A 13,159-nucleotide genomic window follows, 5' to 3' on the forward strand; every position below is an offset into this window, starting at 1 on the left:
TGTGTTGATGCAAGTTTGCAGGGCCATTAATCGCATCCTGCTCAGAACCATGACTCTGGGTAACGTGCATGACATTGTGGATGGTTTTGCACAAATGGGTTTCCCTAACTGCAGAGGAGCGATAGATGGCACACACATTCCAATTCTGGCACCAACCCACCTCGTCTCAGAGTACATTAGTCAGAAGGGGTATTTCTCTATGGTTCTCCAGACGCTTGTGGATCACTGTGGGCGTTCCATCGACATTAATGCAGGCTGGCCTGGAAAGGTGCATGATGCACACATCTTTTGGAACACTGGCCTGTTTGGGAAGCTGCAAGCCGGGCCTTTTTTTCCCAGACCAGAAGATCACCGCAGGGGAAGTCAAAATGCCCATTGTGATCCTTGGAGACCCCACTTATCCTTTAATGCTGTGGTCATGAAACCCTACACAGGGAGCCTTGACAGCAACAAGGAGCAGTTCAACAACAGGCTGAGCCAGTGCAGAATGACTGTGGAGTATGCTTTTGGCTGTTTAAAGGGGTGCTGGTGATCTCTGTATGGGAAGCTGGACCTGGCTGATCACAGCATCCCCGTGGTTATATCCGCGTGCTGTACCCTCCATAACATTTGTGAAGGGAAGGGTGAATGATTCACTCAGGCATGGAACTCGGAGGTTCAACACCTGGAGGCTGAATTTGAACAGCTAGAGAGCAGGGCTATTAGAGGGGCCCAACGCGGGGCTGCAAGGATTAGGGATGCCTTGAGGGAGCAATTTGAGGCTGAAAGCCACCAGTAATGTCTGGTGCCCTGCACGGGAGTGAAGTGCAGTAGTGCCAGTGTTCGTAGGAATCTGTGTTTGCTACGCTGACTTGCAGTGCCTGTTTCTTTCCTGGACTAAGGTATCTTTTACTTTATGCAATAATAAAGAATGTTTTCAAAGCCAAAAAATCCATTTATTGAAAAGAAAATGCATTTATTGAAAAGAAACACAACTGCTTGGGAAACAGAAAGAGCAAGGGGTGGGGAATGGTACAATCATGGATTTGCGTATGTCCTGTTATACTCAGCCTTCCTGTCTGGAGTGCTGTGCAATGAGTGCTGCACTTCAGGATGGCTATACTGCATGGTGATGGGAGTTGAATGCAGTGGGTAAGGGTCGTAGGGCTGGGTGATGAAGCTACAGGTGTTGGAGGCAGCAGGTGGCGGTAAGAACCTGGATGATGGGTAGTGCTCCATCTGCATGGCTACGAGCACCTGGATAGAGTCCGCTTGGTGCTCCATGATGCTTATCAGCCGCTCCATGCTTTGCTGCCGGAGCACCGTGCTTTTGTGCTGGCACTCCTCATTCTGCTGGCGGATCCTACTTTCACTGTCCTGCCACTCCTGCACTTTTTGATTTTCATTATTTGAATGCTGCATTACTTCATGCAACATACCTTCCTTGCTTCTACGTGGCCTCTTTCTGATTTTTTGGAGTCTTTCAGCCAGTGATAACACGGACGGCTGAGATCTCAGGGTTACATCTGTAAAGGCAAAATGCAACACTTAACAGAAGCAGCATTGTTCACACCAGACAGAGCAATGATTCCCCCATACTAAGGGCAAGCAGTCTACACAATTAGCATAATTTGCCCATCCCAAAGCGAGCACACACAACCCACGGGAGCCTCTGGTGTTTGTCCTTCCCCAAGCACCAGCCGCCGTGACTGGCTACCTTCCTCCTGGCTTGAGAACAGCTCCTGGCTGCATGCATTTAGAGATTCTGGGGTATCTTCCTCCGCTTCAGCACCCTCGCTCCCGCTTTGCTGCTTCTCCTCCTCCTTGTTGAACTAGGCTCTGAAGTGTCCATGGTGGTACTCGGAGTGGAGGTGAGGTCACCCCCAAGTTTTGCGTTCAGCTCTTTGTAGAAACGGCAGGTTGCAGGGGCAACACCGGAGTGGCTGTATGCCTTGCGGGCTTTGTGGTAGGCATTCCGCCGCTCCTGCACTTTAACCCTGCACTACAGTGCGTCCCGGTCATGGCCCCTTTCCATGGTATCCCTTGATATCTGCCCAAAAGTATCGTAATTCCTATGGCTGGAGTGCAGCTGGGACTGGACAGCTTCTTCCCCCCAAACACTGATGATGTCCAGCACTTTGCCATTGCTCCATACTGGGAATCGCCTGGCAAGTGGAGGCCTGGTCACCTGGAAAGATTCGCTGAGAGCACTCCACGCCTCATCCGAGGGCAGGGCAGTAGAGTTCAAAGTGATGACCAGAGTGGCTAGAACAGGCATTGTGGGACACTTCTGGAGGCCGATCAGAGCTCACTAACAGACCAGGGCATCCACGTGGCACTCCAGCGGAGGCGCACAAAACGTTATTCCACTCTCCGAGGTGGAGTACCAGGAGCTCTCTAGCTGCGGAGTCAAAGCGCTCTACATGCCTTGCCAGTGTGGAGGGGTAGTGAGCTAATGTGCCCGAGGCTCCTTTAAAGCGCTCTAACTCACAAGTGTAGCCAAGCCCTAAGACTGAACAAGGGGAAACAACTTCGCCCAGGCTGGAAGGGCACCTGGTCTGTGAAGAAGATTATTAAAACCACATTACATGTGAGTTCTCCCCCTAAACCAGTTTCTTTAGTGTATTAAGCTTAGTTTGTGTGCTCTGTTCTGTTTTCTTAGGGCATGGCTACACTTGCAAATGTAAAGCACTGTGAGTTAAACCAGCCCTTGGAGAGCGCAGTAGGGAAAGTGTCAGATTCAAGTGCACTGGCGTGGCCACATTAGCAGCTCTTGCAATGCCACAGAGAGCAATGTATGGTGGTAGCTATCCCAGTATTCAATTGCCTGCAAACTGCTTTACAAATGGGGGTGGTGGTGGAGTGGAGTGTGACAGGGAGTGCATTTGTGTATATGTGGGGGGAGAGAGAGTGGGTTTTTGGGGAGCTGAGAGCGTGTCAGCATGCTGTATTGTAAGTTTAGATAGCAGCAATCCCCCCCCCCCCACACACACACACACACTCACAGCAAGCAACATTCCACAGTAATGGCTTGCTTTGTCCCGGAGCAGATAAGCATGCCGGCTGTCAGAAACGGAGCTTCAAAAGGGCATATCTGCATTTCTACAGCCGATTCCAGAATAATGACCAGAGTGGCCACTTGAGTTAAGGGGATTATGGGACATTTCCAGAGGCCGATCAGAGTACAATAATGCAATGGTGAAATCCTAGCAGATCTTAAACATAAAAAAGAAGCTTACAAGAAGTGGAAGGTTGGACATATGACCAGGGAAGAGTATAAAAATATTGCTCGGGCATGTAGGAATGTTATCAGGAGGGCCAAATCGCACCTGGAGCTGCAGCTAGCCAGAGATGTCAAGAGTAACAAGAAGGGTTTCTTCAGGTATGTTGGCAACAAGAAGAAAGCCAAGGAATGTGTGGGCCCCTTACTGAATGAGGGAGGCAACCTAGTGACAGAGGATGTGGAAAAAGCTAATGTACTCAATGCTTTTTTTGCCTCTGTCTTCACGAACAAGGTCAGCTCCCAGACTACTGCACTGGGCAGCACAGTATGGGGAAGAGATGGCCAGCCCTCTGTGGAGATAGAGGTGGTTAGGGACTATTTAGAAAAGCTGGACGTGCACAAGTCCATGGGGCCGGACGAGTTGCATCCGAGAGTGCTGAAGGAATTGGCGGCTGTGATTGCAGAGCCATTGGCCATTATCTTTGAAAACTCGTGGCGAACCGGGGAAGTCCCGGATGACTGGAAAAAGGCTAATGTAGTGCCAATCTTTAAAAAAGGGAAGAAGGAGGATCCTGGGAACTACAGGCCAGTCAGCCTCACTTCAGTCCCTGGAAAAATCATGGAGCAGGTCCTCAAAGAATCAATCCTGAAGCACTTGCATGAGAGGAAAGTGATCAGGAACAGCCAGCATGGATTCACCAAGGGAAGGTCATGCCTGACTAATCTAATCGCCTTTTATGATGAGATTACTGGTTCTGTGGATGAAGGGAAAGCAGTGGATGTATTGTTTCTTGACTTTAGCAAAGCTTTTGACACGGTCTCCCACAGTATTCTTGTCAGCAAGTTAAGGAAGTATGGGCTGGATGAATGCACTACAAGGTGGGTAGAAAGCTGGCTAGATTGTCGGGCTCAACGGGTAGTGATCAATGGCTCCATGTCTAGTTGGCAGCCGGTATCAAGTGGAGTACCCCAAGGGTCGGTCTTGGGGCCGGTTTTGTTCAATATCTTCATAAATGATCTGGAGGGTGGTGTGGATTGCACTCTCAGCAAATTTGCGGATGATACTAAACTGGGAGGAGTGGTAGATACGCTGGAGGGGAGGGATAGGATACAGAAGGACCTAGACAAATTGGAGGATTGGGCCAAAAGAAATCTGATGAGGTTCAATAAGGATAAGTGCAGGGTCCTGTACTTAGGACGGAAGAACCCAATGCACAGCTACAGACTAGGGACCGAATGGCTAGGCAGCAGTTCTGCGGAAAAGGACCTCGGGGTGACAGTGGATGAGAAGCTGGATATGAGTCAGCAGTGTGCCCTTGTTGCCAAGAAGGCCAATGGCATTTTGGGATGTATAAGTAGGGGCATAGCGAGCAGATCGAGGGATGTGATCGTTCCCCTCTATTCGACATTGGTGAGGCCTCATCTGGAGTACTGTGTCCAGTTTTGGGCCCCACACTTCAAGAAGGATGTGGATAAATTGGAGAGAGTCCAGCGAAGGGCAACAAAAATGATTAGGGGACTGGAACACATGAGTTATGAGGAGAGGCTGAGGGAGCTGGGCTTGTTTAGCCTGCAGAAGAGAAGAATGGGGGGGGATTTGATAGCTACTTTCAACTACCTGAAAGGGGGTTCCAAAGAGGATGGCTCTAGACTGTTCTCAATGGTAGCAGATGACAGAACGAGGAGTAATGGTCTCAAGTTGCAGTGGGGGAGGTTTAGATTGGATATTAGGAAAAACTTTTTCACTAAGAGGGTGGTGAAACACTGGAATGCGTTACCTAGGGAGGTGGTAGAATCTCCTTCTTTAGAGGTTTTTAAGGTCAGGCTTGACAAAGCCCTGGCTGGGATGATTTAACTGGGAATTGGTCCTGCTTTGAGCAGGTGGTTGGACTAGATGACCTTCTGGGGTCCCTTCCAACCCTGATATTCTATGATTCTAACACCTCGTTCAGACTGACGCTGGGATGTTTCAGCTGAGGTGCAGCAAGCATTATGCTTATCATGGAGGTGGATCACCAGGAGCGCGTCAGCTGCAGAGTCCAGGCACTCTAAGTGCTTTGTCAGTGTGGACGGGTCATGAGTTAGGGCGCCTGGGGCTGCTTTATTGCGCTCTAACTTGCAAGTGTAGCCAAGCCCTTAGTAATCTGCCTTGTTCTGTCTGCTACCTCTTTAACTACTTAAAATACATCTGTTATAGTTAATAAATTTATTTCTGGTTTATAATTTAACCCAGTTTATGTGATTTCTAACTGGGAGGGGGGTGAGAAATTGTGCATGCCCTCTTCCACATGGAGGGTCGAAGAGGCAAATATAATATGCCTTTGGATCTGTACTCCAAGGGAGGTGGACATCTGAGTGCTGGAGCAAGTCCCTTAAGCTGAGTTTTCCCAGAGCTGATCTCCAGCTGGGTGTGGCCCTGCCTCTGTGTGTGTGTGTGTGTGTGTGTGTGTGAGAGGAGATTTTAAGAGCCTGGCTCAGGAAGACTGGTTACAGGGGGTCCATGCTGTCAGAACAGGTAGACTCAGTGGTATCTCAGCACATCAGGTGACTTCCCAAGAGGTCCAGCCCATCACAACCACCTCATCTCTTTTGGTAAAAAATTATTTTGGCCATTAAAAATTATATTGGTCATTAAATGCTCCCACCATGTTATGACTCTTAAAAAAAATAAGTTTAGCTGTAGTCAGCTTGAAAATGAGGTGAAGGCCCCATAGTTTATACATCATCTAGAATCTTCATATTTGATTGCTTAGTCGTCTTAAACTAATTCTGTGAAATGAGAATGATCCACAGAATAGTTACTAAAACGCAAAATAACTATAGTGGAATTACTGTGAAATCACTGGTTATTTAGTGGAGTCAAGACCAGTTTCTCAAAAGGTCCCTCTACTTTTGATTCTCCATTTTTGAGTACCTAATTTTACACTACTTTTTCATTTTCAAAGATGTTGAAAACTCTAATTGAAGTCAATTTGTTAATGCTACTTATAGAGTGGAAGGAAAAGATGGGTTTTTGCAGTGTACGTTTTTTTTTAAATGAAGAGCTTCTCTTCTGGTTGATCTGAAGCTTGAATGGAAATATTGGAACAATTCTCCCTGTGAGCCAGCCTGTGTTCCTATGAAAATCAATGTGAACAAGATTAAGCTGTGTGGGCCGTAGTATAAGTAAATGTTAAACTGCTTTCCATTACACAGAAGTAGCATTATAGTCAGAATATAGAAAAACTAACTGGCATTCTTCTATGCAAAATATTCTGTATGGTAAAGAGACAACATTTTGAAGCTGCTAAAAAGTGTGATATAGGATTTGTTTTCTTTAATAAGAAAACAAAGTATTATTGCAATACAAACCAATGTGCAGTGTCATTAGTAGACAACTGGGTAGGTAAATGCACTCTGGTTACACACCTTCACTTGCTGCTGTTGCCAGTGGTGAATGGCATGTAGCTGTGCTGAAGATGAAATGCGCATGAGTTCAAGGACACATCCCAGCCCAAACCAAGTATACTTTTTGCAGTTAATTCCTTACTGCTTTCAGTAAATCAGAAGTGTATTGTGAATATGATTTTAACAAGATAGAACATAAATTATGGAGTAGCAACACAAACAAACATTTGTAAATGTTTTTACAAATTGGTTTTCTTTAACTGAAGGAAAATTTGAGGGAAATGGTTTATGCATCCTAAAATCTTGGTATACCTCAGTGAGGTTAACCAAACAGTTGAAGTGCTGATGTGAAAGTATGTCTTTGAGTAGGCTATAAGAATGAGTGTGAATAGCTTTTAATTTCTGAAGATTAAAAAACAAAACCACTGGAATTTTGTCATGTTTGTTCTGGTTTTGTAAACAAATTTTTCACGCTCCTCAAGGTATTCAGACAGGACAGTTTTGAGATCTTTGACCTAGAGAATCACTTGGCCTGAACTGGTAGTGGACAGGTTATTCTTGGAACTGGGTTATTCTATAACTCTCCACATCAAACAGATTGAAACTAAAGCCACTGTTGTCTGTCCAGTTTACAAAATTAGACAATGTTTTGCAATGTTTCTTGAAGTCCTCCACGTTTTTCTCTTTAGGGGGCATCATCTTGTGACATCTAGAGTTTTGGTTTTCAGTAAGTTTAAACTCGACACTGAAATATGCACATCTACAATTGATAATTTTTTCCATGTTTTGGATCTTGCAAGTGCCTGTAGTGTAAAGCGAAGACAGTTATACTGTTTGCTGTAACTGAACCGTATGCTAATCTTTGCTTGTTTTCTGATTCTTGTGCTTTTTTGAAGTGGAGACACCATTTTTTTCAGCATGTGTTCTGCTGGGTTTACAGCTACAGAATCATTTTTCTCATCTTGAATGAGATAATACATTACTAAATGGATTACAGTACTAATGGATACAGGGCTTGGGGTCTGTGTGTTTGGCACATCTTTCAAAACAGTGATATACATTGACGTGAAAATCTAGTTGCACTGAAGGAATTTAATACTGGTAAATCATAACACATCTCCAGATTATTGTCTTTTGAAATATCAATTAAATTGCATATGCTAAAATAAATAAATAAATAAAAAGCAAGTCCTTAGATCATAATAAATCTTGTGGTTCTTCTCCTTCTGAATTATTGTCAGGATGATGATTACTGTGAATTGGCAGAAAGTTCCAAATTACAATATATATTTTTCTTTTTAGTTATCTAAGATAGTAGAATGATTCTGGAGACCCTTTGCCCTTGTTGCTGCCGGTGGAACCAGCAGGTGTTCTTGTTGTTGAGTTGCTAGTTTGGGCTTGCTGTCAAGAAAAGAATTTTGGAACAAAAGGAAGTAGCTAATCCCTGTGGTTTGAAATCAAGAAAATCTGCTAGAGTGATGAGCATCTTGCTGGATGAAATTGGCAGTTGGGAGCTTGCATCTGCCCACCACCAATAAAAATTTCACTGTTTAAGAAAAAATATAAAGTAGGTTTCAGAGAATAACAGGAAAAAATTACCCAATCATATCTGCATAAATTTAAGGAAATATTTTACAGAGGATGTATAAAACTATTTGTTCCTTAAGAAAACCTTCTGGATACAATTGCACCTCAGTAGATCCACTTCACATAGGACTATTGATGTGAGGGTTATACACTCAGGATTGTTTTGCTCAGAAAGACAATTAAGTGACTCCACATGGCATCTGTCTCCCCTTTCCTCAACTGGATACTCAGTGTGTTTGGTGATCCTGTGGAGGGTCAAGGAGGGACATGTGTGGTCTGCCCATCAGCCCTGCAGAGAATTTCCCTGTAAAGTTAATATATCCCCAGACTGTTAATTTTGCCTCCTCCTCAAAACCACTGGGTGTGAGGCTGTCCTTTAAGAAACAGTGGAGCACTCCTTTCCACAGCAGCTGTGCTGTTGAGTAAGGTTGGAGGGTGTTGAGCTGGTGCAGGGTCAGTGTACAGAGAGCTCCATTCTCCTGCTGGTCTCCTGACATGCCTGAGTATTTCTTTGAATGTATGCCTGTCTTGATATGAGTAATTGGACATGGGTGAAGCCTCATTTCTTGGGAGACAGGATTAAGGAAGTAAATGGATCAGCAGGCTGGAAATAGAATGTCTATACTAGCTAAAATAAGGGGGAACATCCAGAGAACATTTACAATGGACAAGATAACAATGGATAAAGCATAAAAAGAGGTAACTAATAAGTAGTACACAGAATGTGTGTGTTGTACAGAGATTGGTTCCTACAAAGTGATGAACCCTATCCCAAAGCGTGTAATGCAATGTAATGTGTAAATATATATAAAGAAAGAGGTTTTCTGTGTAACTGTAGATGTGTGATATGCCCTAGGCTAGTAGTTTTCAACCTGTTGTCGGTCTGCAGTGTCTGAGTCTGCAAAAAGTTGTTGTTACTATAGAGCAGTGCTTTTCAACTGTGGTCTGCGGACCAGTTGGGGCCGCAGACTGTCTACAATTTCCAAAGGAATCTGCACCCCCATTTGAAAATTTTAGGGGTCTGTAAATGAAAAAAGGTTGAAAACCAGTGCCCTATACCCACCCCCTACACTTGAGTGATCAACTCAGTGTAGCTTTGCTGTATGCCAAATAAAGGAACCTGAGCATTGAGACTGGAGTCTAACTGAATTCTTGGGGAACTGAGTGGAAGAGGTCTCAGGGGAACCCTCATAGGGAGCAAATTCTGTCTGCTCCCTCACACTTCCTTTCCCTTAACTCCGTCTGCCAGGACTTCCTGCAGTAGGAGGTGATCAGACAGCTGCTCTGTAACACCATTGAAAATTGTTTTGTCTTCAACAAAAGTAGACTTCTGGAGTTGCAGCATGTATATGAGAGCAAGATTTGGCCCCATGAGCTTACTGGTTGGGAACTTAGTAACCAGGTGGTTCGGAATTTTTTTTGTTGGCGCCCCCATCAGTGGTGGTTGGATAGATGAATCCCCTCATCAATGCCCTAGCCCCTTTGCTACAGTCTTTCCCTCTTTCTGTCCATGTTCTCTGCTATCCTTTCCTATTTCTTCCCTGATTGTCACACAGTCACCTATACGTATTTTCTTGTCTTTCTTTTCTGTTTTTTCTAAAAACAAAATAGGAGCCCCTATGACTTTGTTTTGACAAAGCACTTAAAGCATATGCCTAAGGCCATCCTGAATCATAAAAGCGCTTATGCACGTAAATCCCATTGATATCAATAGGACTCAATCATCTTCTTAAAGTTAAGCACTCACTTAAGCACTTTGCTTTGAACTGTGGCATTAATTTTTGCTTGCTTTCTTTATACTCGATGATAACATTAGTTGGAGCAGCTTGTGAAAGGGCAGAGTTTTCAATCAGCTGCTCCCCTACTTTTCCCAAATGCAAGGGGAGCTGTGGATTTCTTTCTTTCTCTCTCTCTTTATTCCCCCCCCCGAGTCGCAAAACTTTTCCCATCTCCACTGTTTCTATTTCTATTGTCTACCCTTATGAACCTAGATCAGTCTAGTTCCTCAGGTTGGGAGACCCTGTAGTTAGTTGTACAAGAAGTTGTAGACACAACTGTCGTCATTACAGGGTGAACTGCACTTTAGATCCCTTTATGGTGTCAAGTATCAGATGGGTAGCCGTGTTAGTCTGTATACACAAAAACAATGAGGAGTCCAGTGGCACCCTAAAGACTAACAAATTTATTTGGGCATAAGTTTTCGTGGGTAAAAAAACCACTTCTTCAGATGCATGGAGTGAAAATTACAGATGCAGGTATGGGCACTGGTATGGGTAACCACATGACTGACTTAGAACAATGGCTTACTTAGAACAATGCTTCCTCAGCTCTTGTCCCCTAGTTGCCCTCCTCTACTTCCACTACATTGATGACATCTTCATCATATGGACACATGGGAAGGAGGCCCTTGAATTCCACCTGGGTTTCAACAATTTCCACCCCGCCATCAGCCTCAGCCTGGACCAGTCCACACAAGAGATTCACTTCCTGGACACTACAGTACAAATAAGTGATGGTCACATAAACACCACCCTATACCAGAAACGTACTGATGGCTACACTTACCTACATGCCTCCAGCTTCCATCCAGGGCACATCACACAATCCATTGTCTACAGCCAAACCCTAAGATACAACCGAATTTGCTCCAATCCCTCAGACAGAGACAAACACCTACAAGATCTTTATCAAGCATTCTTAAAACTACAATACCCACCTGGGGAAGTGAGGAAACAGATTGACAGAGCGAGACTGGTACCCAGCAGTCACCTACTACAGGACAAGCCCAACAAGGAAAATAACGGAACACCACTAGCCATCACGTACAGCTCCCAGCTAAAACCTCTCCAGCACATCATCAACGATCTACGACCTATCCTGGAAAATGATCCCTCACTCTCACAGACCTTGGGAGGCAGGCCAGTCCTCGCTTACAGACAGACCCCCAACCTGAAGCAAATTCTCATCAGCAACTGCACACCACACCACAGAAACACTAACCCAGGAACCAATCCCTGTAACAAACCCCATTGCCTACTCTGTCCCCATATCTACTCTAGCGACACCATCAGAGGACCCAACCACATCAGCCACACCATCAGGGACTCATTCACCAGCACATCTACCAATGTGATATATACCATCATGTGCCAGCAATGCCCCTCTGCCATGTGCATTGACCAAACCAGACAGTCTCTACGTAAAAGAATAAAGGGACACAAATCAGACATCAGGAATGGTAACATGCAAAAGCCAGTAGGAGAACACTTCAATCTCCCTGGACATTCTATAACAGATTTAAAAGTAGCCACACTTCAACAAAAAAAAAAAAAAAAAAAAAACTTCAAAAACAAACGTTAAAGAGAAACTACAGAACTAAAATTCATTTGCAAATTTAACACCATTAATTTGGGCTTGAATAGAGACTGGGAGTGGCTGGCTCACTACGAAAGCAGCTTTCTCTTTCTTGGTATTAACCTCTCCTCTTCAATTATTGGGAGTGGACCACATCTACCCTGATTAAATTGGCCCTGTCAACACTGGTTCTCCACTTGTATAGTAACTCCCTTCTCTTCATGTGTAGTATAATAATGCCTGCATCTGTAATTTTCGCTCCATGCATCTGAAGTGCGTTTTTACCCACGAAAGCTTATGACCCCAAATAAATTTGTTAGTCTTTAAGGTGCCACGGACTCCTTGTTGTTTTTGTAGATCCCTTTAGTCCATTGCAGGTGTGCCCCTTTGAGGATTAGGCCTCACTACCTTCACCCATCTCTGGGTGGAACTATGCTGTTTAACTGCTCCAGGACTGGATCTGTGGGTGGCAGTCCACTTCTTTCCCAACAGTGTTAACACTATAGGCTGAACAGAGTTTATAAACTGACGTGTATCTGATATTATCTGTGTGATATGATTCTGGCTGAATGCATAGAATTAAATCAAAAGAAGCTGCAAGGGGGAAACCAACAGGAAACAAAATAATGGCAAAAACCTGAGACCTGTGACAGCCGCTGATTAAAGTGACTCAAAAATCATTTCTTCAAAACAAAAGATTATTTATTCATTCACCCAAAGGTACAAAGCATACAGAACAAAAGAGTAAAAATAGTAAAGGTCTATACACATTTCCCTTTGCCTAAGCCTTATTCATTCTTTGCGAGCCTTGGTGCATTTCATCCATCTCTGGCTAGGGAGAAGCAGAGTGCTTTGCTAGAATTTGTGTGTGTATTTTGTCCCATTTCCTCCTCCCCCCAGCTTGTATGTCTTTCAGCTCTTACTGACACTCTCTGAGTAGCCCCCAGGAACTCACTCAACCCCACCCTTTTCTAGGACTGGGTTCCTAGAATGGCTTAGTATCTTCTTTTGACCCTAGGCATAGCCTTGGGAAGAGTAAACCTTTGTAGCCTTGACAGAGGGTTTGTCTACACTGGCACTTTTACAGTGCTGCAACTTTCTCGCTCAGTGGTGTGAAAAAACACCCCTATGAGCGCAGCAAGTTTCAGTGCTGTAAAGCACCAGTGTAGACAGTGCACCAATGCTGGGAGCTACGCCCCTCGTGGAGGTGGGGTTTTTTTAGAGCGCTGGGAGGTCTCCCAGCGCTCTGCCATGAGTACATAAGTCACGGCGCTGCCATGGCAGCGCTTTAACATTGCCAGTGTAGACTAGCCCAGAGTTAAGCAGGTAGCTTCTTCTCAGTTGATAGCCCAGTCCTTGTTATTTTAACTCCTTTGAAACTATTTACTGTACATGTCATGTCTGTGCCATCATTTTGTTTCCCCCTTACAAGTTCCTTTGATCTAATGCTATGCATTCTATCAGGATAATATCACACAACTAAACTGAGATGCAACTGATATTTATAAAAAATAGATATTTCCCAGTTCTAAGCAAACCTCAAGATGAAAATGTTCAGTCTTTTTTGTTCTTCCTCATTTAATAACCAAACTTGCTCTGCCAAAGTAGTAAATGTGTAGATTTGCTTAA

The 13,159-nt window shown here is 44.4% G+C and overlaps 1 protein-coding gene across 5 annotated transcripts in view; it reads left to right on the forward strand.

Moving 5' to 3' along the window:
* KIF13A (kinesin family member 13A) overlaps positions 1-13,159 on the forward strand; it is a 203,793-nt gene that overhangs the window by 77,808 nt on the left and 112,826 nt on the right. The window lies entirely within an intron of this gene.

This window comes from Lepidochelys kempii, chromosome 2, assembly GCF_965140285.1.
Source record: "Lepidochelys kempii isolate rLepKem1 chromosome 2, rLepKem1.hap1, whole genome shotgun sequence".
Classification (NCBI taxonomy): domain Eukaryota; kingdom Metazoa; phylum Chordata; order Testudines; family Cheloniidae; genus Lepidochelys; species Lepidochelys kempii.